The sequence below is a fragment of the Galeopterus variegatus genome, unplaced genomic scaffold (genome assembly GCF_000696425.1).
Source record: "Galeopterus variegatus unplaced genomic scaffold, G_variegatus-3.0.2 Scaffold3834, whole genome shotgun sequence".
Taxonomy (NCBI): domain Eukaryota; kingdom Metazoa; phylum Chordata; class Mammalia; order Dermoptera; family Cynocephalidae; genus Galeopterus; species Galeopterus variegatus.
Window position 1 is genome coordinate 47,013 of NW_007729945.1, and position 8,590 is coordinate 55,602.

Sequence of the window (8,590 nt, forward strand, 5' to 3'; positions counted from 1 at the left end):
GCTAAACCCGAGGATAAATCACTGGGAGGAGGTGGTGTGGAGCAGAGCACACATACTACCCACTCAGAATCACTTCCTGCAGACACACTTCCAGCTCTGCTCAGCCTCCAGTGAAGAATCCAGACTAACATCAGGCATTCGGGTTCCCCAAATGAGCAAGTGTTTAGATTAGGACCTAAACATTACTTTCTGGTGTCTGGTCTAATGTGGCCCAAGAAATGTTCCAAATCTCTTGTCATCAAGCTTGCCCATAAGGCTGATCCTTTCTTTTTATTATTTTTAAGCCCATTCATTTCACCCAGGAGTAGAATGTGGCCATAAATGTGATTAGTACCACGGCTGGAGGTAAAGAACCAGGTGGGTCTAACCTGCGGTTTTCATTCTGATCGCTGTGCAAGCACCTCACAGTATGGATGTCCCCGAGTGTTTTCACAGGTTTCTGTTGAAATTGGCAATTTTTTTCTTTTCCATTTTAAAAGTAGAAGAGAGTGTATTCTTGAAAAAGAAGAGTTTGTTACTAAGAGTGCCACTCGTGAGCAGAAAAATCATTAGAGCTACCATTTCCTGGGCACATAGTACGTGCCAGGTACCCTTTGTACATTCTCATGTGATCCTCACAAGAACCTAGTGGAGTAGGTACTATGATGATCTCTATCTCACAGATGAGTAGTTGATCCTTGACTTTGTCCAAGGTCAAATAGCTGAGACTGTAGAGGAGGATCCAGACGTGGTCTGCCTGATAAAGCCATAGGTAATGGTTCCCCTGGCCACGCTACCTGTGGTGAGACCCTGGGCTGCTGTGAGGCTCACCGGGGACCAGCAAGCCTAAAGACACATCTGTGCCACTCCATAGCAGTGTTCCAAAGCAAGGGAACGCACCAAGGGAACGCTACAGAGTGTTGCCAGTGTGCAAGGGACACCAGATTGGTTATCGGCAGACCACTGCTGGAGTTTTTACTCCTAAGTTAATAAACAGCTTGCTGAAGTTTCTAAACTAGACTGTGGAGAACTGGCTGTCACAGTCAGCTCAAAACTAATGCAGGTCAGTGGTTTGAACTACTGTATGTCCCTCTTTGGGTGGCCTGCTATGGAAGTTAGCACCTTGCAGTTGCTGGTTACCATGTAGAGGAAAGGATGTTAGAAACTCTCGGGCTTTGGAGAAAGTAACAAAGCCTTCTCACAATTTGACAAATGAAAATCCAAAGATAACTTTCCCATTCCTGCATGAGCATGCACTAAACCCTCCAGGCATGGAATCCTCAGGCTTCTGGGCCGACTTCCCAGCCTATGAGCTGATGTGCACTCAGGGACCAGCTATAAATTCTAATAGTCGCCTGTGCAGAAAATCATCCAGAAAGAAAATCTGCTATCCACCCTCCAATGTCATATAATTTATCCCGAGGCAAATATAAATTCTGGGTTTATTTGTATCTCTGCTTCCTTTCCATCAGGATATTGAATGAAAGTTTTCTGATAACCACACATGATGATTGCTTTTGGAAAGCCTAGAATATTCATCTTTCTCTGTGTACCATTAACTTCCAGGGAAGCTGAGCTGAGCTCAGTCCAGCAGGTCATACCCCAGTAGGTTCAGGAGCTATAAAGTAATAGAAATGGGTGTTTGCTTCTGCCCACGCTGATGAGAGATCATTCGAAGGCTGGCTTGACCCCTGGGGAATATAAACAAATGCAGTGAGTGACACAACACCAGCTCCCTGAATGATTTTATGCCCTGACTTTGGGGAAGTCACCATGCAAGAGCACATGATGATTTAGTGAGCCTAAAACTGTGCCAGGCGGCCCTAGGGAGTAGGTCTTCTTATCCTCCGTATTACATACGAGGCTCAGACAATTTAAGGCATTTACCCAAACCAAGCCAGTGTGTGCATCTGGATCTATATGATCATGAAATCTGTGTTCCTGGCTACAACACTCTTCTCCTCCCAACATACAGTAAAGATTACTCTCCATCCCGCAGAGACAGACTAGCAATGTGCTCAAAGGAGACAAGCCATAAATCTTACAGAGAAGGGGATACAGATTTGCTTGCCAAAAGAGATTTAGGGAAAATCACTGACTTGACTTCCAAGAACATCGAGTGGTAGTCCCAGTTGTATGAACGTGTGTAGGCAATGTGGCCTCTGTAAGCCCTCAGTTTCTTTTTCTATACAAATGACACCACTGGACTCTCTGGTCCTTCAGGTCTGACATTCTGGATTCTACAATACTGGGATTTGGAAGTATTCCATAAAANGCAGAAAATCATCCAGAAAGAAAATCTGCTATCCACCCTCCAATGTCATATAATTTATCCCAAGGCAAATATAAATTCTGGGTTTATTTGTATCTCTGCTTCCTTTCCATCAGGACATTGAATGAAAGTTTTCTGGTAACCACACATGATGATTGCTTTTGGAAAGCCTAGAATATTCATCTTTCTCTGTGTACCATTAACTTCCAGGGAAGCTGAGCTGAGCTCAGTCCAGCAGGTCATACCCCAGCAGGTTCAGGAGCTATAAAGTAATAGAAATGGGTGTTTGCTTCTGCCCATGCTGATGAGAGATCATTCGAAGGCTGGCTTGACCCCTGGGGAATATAAACAAATGCAGTGAGTGACACAACACCAGCTCCCTGAATGATTTTATGCCCTGACTTTGGGGAAGTCACCATGCCAAGAGCACATGATGATTTAGTGAGCCTAAAACTGTGCCAGGTGGCCCTAGGGAGTAGGTTTTCTTATCCTCCATATTACATATGAGGCTCAGACAATTTAAGGCATTTACCCAAACCAAGCCAGTGTGTGCATCTGGATCTATATGATCATGAAATCTGTGTTCCTGGCTACAACACTCTTCTCCTCCCAACATACAGTAAAGATTACTCTCCATCCCGCAGAGACAGACTAGCAATGTGCTCAAAGGAGACAAGCCATAAATCTTACAGAGAAGGGGATACAGATTTGCTTGCCAAAAGAGATTTAGGGAAAATCACTGACTTGACTTCCAAGAACATCGAGTGGTAGTCCCAGTTGTATGAACGTGTGTAGGCAATGTGGCCTCTGTAAGCCCTCAGTTTCTCTTTCTATACAAACGACACCACTGGACTCTCCGGTCCTTCAGGTCTGACATTCTGGATTCTACAATACTGGGATTTGGAAGTATTCCATAAAACTTGAAACAGGTAGTTTTTGCTCAGATGAGATGTTCTTTTACACATGGAGATGATGGGCATTTTACCCTGAGAAGTGGAAAACATTAAAAACACCTGATTACATTTGAGAGCAAGAAATCCATTTACAGAAGCTCCCAGATTTGGGGCCACCCCTAAACGTTTGTAAGATGACATCAGCTAGGTAGACCCTACATGAGGCCAACCTCTATCCACTCAGCAGTTGCTCCGAATGGGGTCGGTGCCCCCAGAGCCCTTCCATTATTCACCAGCTCTTTCCTCTCTCTGTCCTCGGAAAACCCATTTCACCAAGAGTAGTGTTTCCAGAGCATAGTCCCTGGATTACCTATATCTGAATGTTTGATTCCTGGGCTGCACACCAGACCTACTGAATCAGAAATTCGGATTTCTGGTACCCAAAAAAATATGCATTTAAAAAAAATTTCCAAGTGATTCTTCTGCATGCTAAAGTTTGTGAACACCTGCATTAGAGTGGAAGTAATGTATTAAATCTTCCTAACCATATTTTCATTTGAACAGTTGGAGCAATACAGCTTTGATGATGAAATGGTGGGCAGTTGCATTTGGTTTGGAGAGGATGTGGAGAGACTTGAGCACATCCAGGATGCTCTTAAAATCTTATTACTTAGGCTGGTTTTGTGACCTTCACAGGCCCTAGGTGCTCCTGCCTTTGGAAGCTCCATGTCCCATTACACATCAGAGTCAGAATACACCCATATCCCACACTATCATAATTCTTATGTTAGGGGAAAGCATTGAGTAATTTGATTTTTAAATAATTTTTTAAATATTGCATTAATTAAAGATTGTTATTTCTTGGCAATCAAGTCTACAAGAGTTAAATTCAACATTGTTGAAATTGACATGTTACATGTTTATAGACATTCAATAAAATATTAAATTTCAGTCTTGCAGGGGTTTTTCTTTCAAATTTGGGGGCCCAAAATTTATTTTTCAGGTCCCAAACAGAGGCCCATGAAAAGATGGGATGGTCTGGCCCTCTCTAGCTCCCCAGTTTAGGGAGATGGCTGTTCCCTAGGGAAATGAGGAGAAAGGGAAACTGAGGGTTGAAGCCAGTGGTATGAGGTCCATGTTCCCAGCTTGGCAGTCTTCTCATGTCCTCATTGATTTTACAGTGATGTTACTATTTCCTTCAGATCTCCATGTCCTGCCCAAGAGTGTTTAAGTGCAGACCCTAAAAGACAATTTGCAAGTAATTTTTATACATTTAAAAAACATTTCTTTTTTGTGTTGGATGTTTTCAACATTTTCTTACCCAGTTCTGTATTGAAGTAGTAATCCTCAGTTTTAGAAATTTCTAGGAATTTAGAAAAAGAACAAATGTATTGGTCAAGGTGGAATGTGATTTAGATCTTATCAATTCTTAAATTTACATTGTAATTTCTCTGTGCCTGGCACTGTTTTAAGCATTTTGCAGATATTAAGACATTAATCCTCACAAAAGCTCTATGATGTAGGCTTTATTGACCCCATTTTACAGATGAGAAACTAAATCACAAAGATAGAAAATGACTTGTCCATCATCACACAGCTAGTAAGGGGCAGGGCTCGGTTTTGAAACCTAAGCAGTCTGGTTTTAGAGCAGGAGTTTGTGATTATTGCCCCAGGCTCTATGCTCCCCCTGTTACTAGCTTTCGGGTGGCCACTAGATCACATTGTAGGTACTGTCTTGTGCAAGAAGCAAACTGAATTATTATTTTTAATTCACAGTCTAGTGTCTCATCCCCTGGCCCCGCAACAAGAGTGTTCGGTCCTCCACAATCAATCCCTGTTCATGCTTTAGTTCTCAGAGCCTAGACACCGCCTGGCACAGAGCAGACCTTCAGTAATATATCTGCTGTGTTCAGGTAAACGTGGCCAGGGTGTGGCTGCCCCCTACAGGCTGCATGATACACGCAGGTCTTAAAAATTCTCAGACCACATTTTCTAAATCAGTTTTAGAAAGTTAAACAGCTGAATTAAACTGATGTTTTCATTCTGGGTCCAGGGAAGTTTGTAAGTTTCTCCTTGTAAATTTAGGTTGACATTCAGCGGTTGCTGCTCCACTTGGATGGAGTCAGACTTAAGGCTTTTGTTTGTTTTTTAGATCACATTGTCTTTATTTAAAGCATAGCCAATGCATATCTTGGACTCCAGGTGCTTACAGTTCCAGTGATAAAACCTTCTTCATGTAGAGAGATACACAAAATATATGGTTGGTTGGGAAGGAGTCAGGACACTTGTTCTTGGTAGGTTCATGTGGTTAATATGTGTATNTTACATTTGAGAGCAAGAAATCCATTTACAGAAGCTCCCAGATTTGGGGCCACCCCTAAACATTTGTAAGATGTCATCAGCTAGGTAGACCCTACATGAGGCCAACCTCTATCCACTCAGCAGTTGCTGCGAATGGGGTTGGTGCCCCCAGAGCCCTTCCATTATTCACCAGCTCTTTCCTCTCTCTGTCCTCGGAAAACCCATTTCACCAAGAGTAGTGTTTCCAGAGCATAGTCCCTGGATTACCTACATCTGAATGTTTGATTCCTGGGCTGCACACCAGACCTACTGAATCAGAAATTCCGATTTCTGGTACCCAAAAAAATATGCATTTAAAAAAAATTTCCAAGTGATTCTTCTGCATGCTAAAGTTTGTGAACACCTGCAGTAGAGTGGAAGTAATGTATTAAATCTTCCTAACCATATTTTCATTTTAACAGTTGGAGCAATACAGCTTTGATGATGAAATGGTGGGCAGTTGCATTTGGTTTGGAGAGGATGCGGAGAGACTTGAGCACATCCAGGATGCTCTTAAAATCTTATTACTTAGGCTGGTTTTGTGACCTTCACAGGCCCTAGGTGCTCCTGCCTTTGGAAGCTCCATGTCCCATTACACATCAGAGTCAGAATACACCCATATCCCACACTATCATAATTCTTATGTTAGGGGAAAGCATTGAGTAATTTGATTTTTAAATAATTTTTTAAAGTAATTCTTATATTAGGGGAAAGCATTGAGTAATTTGATTTTTAAATAATTTTTTAAATATTTGATTAATTAAAGATTGTTATTTCTTGGCAATCAAGTCTACAAGAGTTAAATTCAACATTGTTGAAATTGACATGTTACATGTTTATAGACATTCAATAAAATATTAAATTTCAGTCTTGCAGGGGTTTTTCTTTCAAATTTGGGGGCCCAAAATTTATTTTTCAGGTCCCAAACAGAGGCCCATGAAAAGATGGGATGGTCTGGCCCTCTCTAGCTCCCCAGTTTAGGGAGATGGCTGTTCCCTAGGGAAATGAGGAGAAAGGGAAACTGAGGGTTGAAGCCAGTGGTATGAGGTCCATGTTCCCAGCTTGGCAGTCTTCTCATGTCCTCATTGATTTTACAGTGATGTTACTATTTCCTTCAGATCTCCATGTCCTGCCCAAGAGTGTTTAAGTGCAGACCCTAAAAGACAATTTGCAAGTAATTTTTATACATTTAAAAAACATTTCTTTTTTGTGTTGGATGTTTTCAACATTTTCTTACCCAGTTCTGTATTGAAGTAGTAATCCTCAGTTTTAGAAATTTCTAGGAATTTAGAAAAAGAACAAATGTATTGGTCAAGGTGGAATGTGATTTAGATCTTATCAATTCTTAAATTTACATTGTAATTTCTCTGTGCCTGGCACTGTTTTAAGCATTTTGCAGATATTAAGACATTAATCCTCACAAAAGCTCTATGATGTAGGCTTTATTGACCCCATTTTACAGATGAGAAACTAAATCACAAAGATAGAAAATGACTTGTCCATCATCACACAGCTAGTAAGGGGCAGGGCTCGGTTTTGAAACCTAAGCAGTCTGGTTTTAGAGCAGGAGTTTGTGATTATTGCCCCAGGCTCTATGCTCCCCCTGTTACTAGCTTTCAGGTAACCACTAGATCACATTATTTTGTAGGTACTGTCTTGTGCAAGAAGCACACTGAATTATTATTTTTAATTCACAGTCTAGTGTCTCATCCCCGGGCCCCCCAACAAGAGTGTTCGGTGCTCCACGATCAATCCCTGTTCATGCTTTAGTTCTCAGAGCCTAGACACGGCCTGGCACAGAGCAGACCTTCAGTAATGTATCTGCTGTGTTCAAGTAAACGTGGCCAGGGTGTGGCTGCCCCCTACAGGCTGCATGATACATGCAGGTCTTAAAAATTCTCAGACTACATTTTCTAAATTAGTTTTAGAAAGTTAAACAGCTGGGGCCGGCCTGGCGACGCACCCGCCGAGGGTTCGGATCCCACATACAGACCGGCCGCTCACTGGCTGAGCGAGGTGTGGGAGCAACACCAAGTGTTGCGATCCCGTTGCTGGTCCCGGTCTGGTACGGGCGCGACACTGAGGGTTGCGATCCGTTGCCAGTCACGAAAAAAGACAAAAAGGAAAAAAAAAAAAAGAAAGTTAAACAGCTGGATTAAATTGACGTTTTCTTTCTGGATCCAGGGAAGTTTGTAGGTTTCTCCTTGTAAATTTAGGTTGACATTCAGCAGTTGCTGCTCCACTTGGATGGAGTCAGACTTAAGGCTTTTGTTTGTTTTTTAGATCACATTTTCTTTATTTAAAGCATAGCCAATGCATATTTAGGACTCCAGGTGCTTACAGTTCCAGTGATAAAACCTTCTTCATGTAGAGAGATACACAAAATATATTGTTGGTTGGGAAGGAGTCAGGACACTTGTTCTTGGTAGGTTCATGTGGTTAATATGTGTATGTGAACCTTAAACCAAAATAATCTCAACTGTTACTGTTGCCAAAGTTAGTGTTCTGATCATTGGATATTATCTCTTAAGATAATCAGTCAATCTGTCCAGTTTTTAACCAGTGAAGTTTTTCTCAAGGCACTTTATGGCCCATTATCAGCAACTCCTCCCTGTTCCTAAAACTCTTTCCTACACCACAGGTGCCATCTCTAACCATTCAATAGCATCTTGCACTCATGCATTTATTCAACATTCATTAGTGCCTGCTAGGTTTGCTGTTCCTATCACAAGGTCAATAGGACTTGGACCCTGCCATCATGACAACTAAGACTTACCTATAGTTTCATACATTGTTTTTATTTAAGTAATACCATTCTCCTTTGACAGAAGAGGACACTGAGGAAGTTAGGTACTGTAACTTATCCCGTGTCACACAGCTTGTATTACTGGCCTTTTAGCTCAGGATTAGAGGATCATAATGATGCCACGTTCCTTTTCGCAGACACTGCTGGCTTGTCTGTTGGCCCAATAGCCATTTCCTATTCACATGCATACATGCATTCATGCAAGCACACACACACATGCTTAGCACATGTCTTCCTCGTTAACGAGCCCAAGTTCATTCTGGGGCCAAGTGACCAGGTGCTCCAGAAGAAATTAGCGCT

At 42.0% G+C, this 8,590-nt stretch overlaps 1 long non-coding RNA gene across 1 annotated transcript; it reads right to left on the reverse strand.

Annotated features, from left to right (window-relative positions):
* Positions 1 to 5,872: 5,872 nt before the first annotated feature.
* Positions 5,873 to 6,345, reverse strand: LOC103601690. Its single transcript, XR_551469.1, has 2 exons — positions 6,187 to 6,345; positions 5,873 to 6,128 (listed from the first exon to the last, which is right to left on the reverse strand). It is a non-coding gene; the product is annotated as an uncharacterized LOC103601690 (long non-coding RNA).
* Positions 6,346 to 8,590: the final 2,245 nt, after the last annotated feature.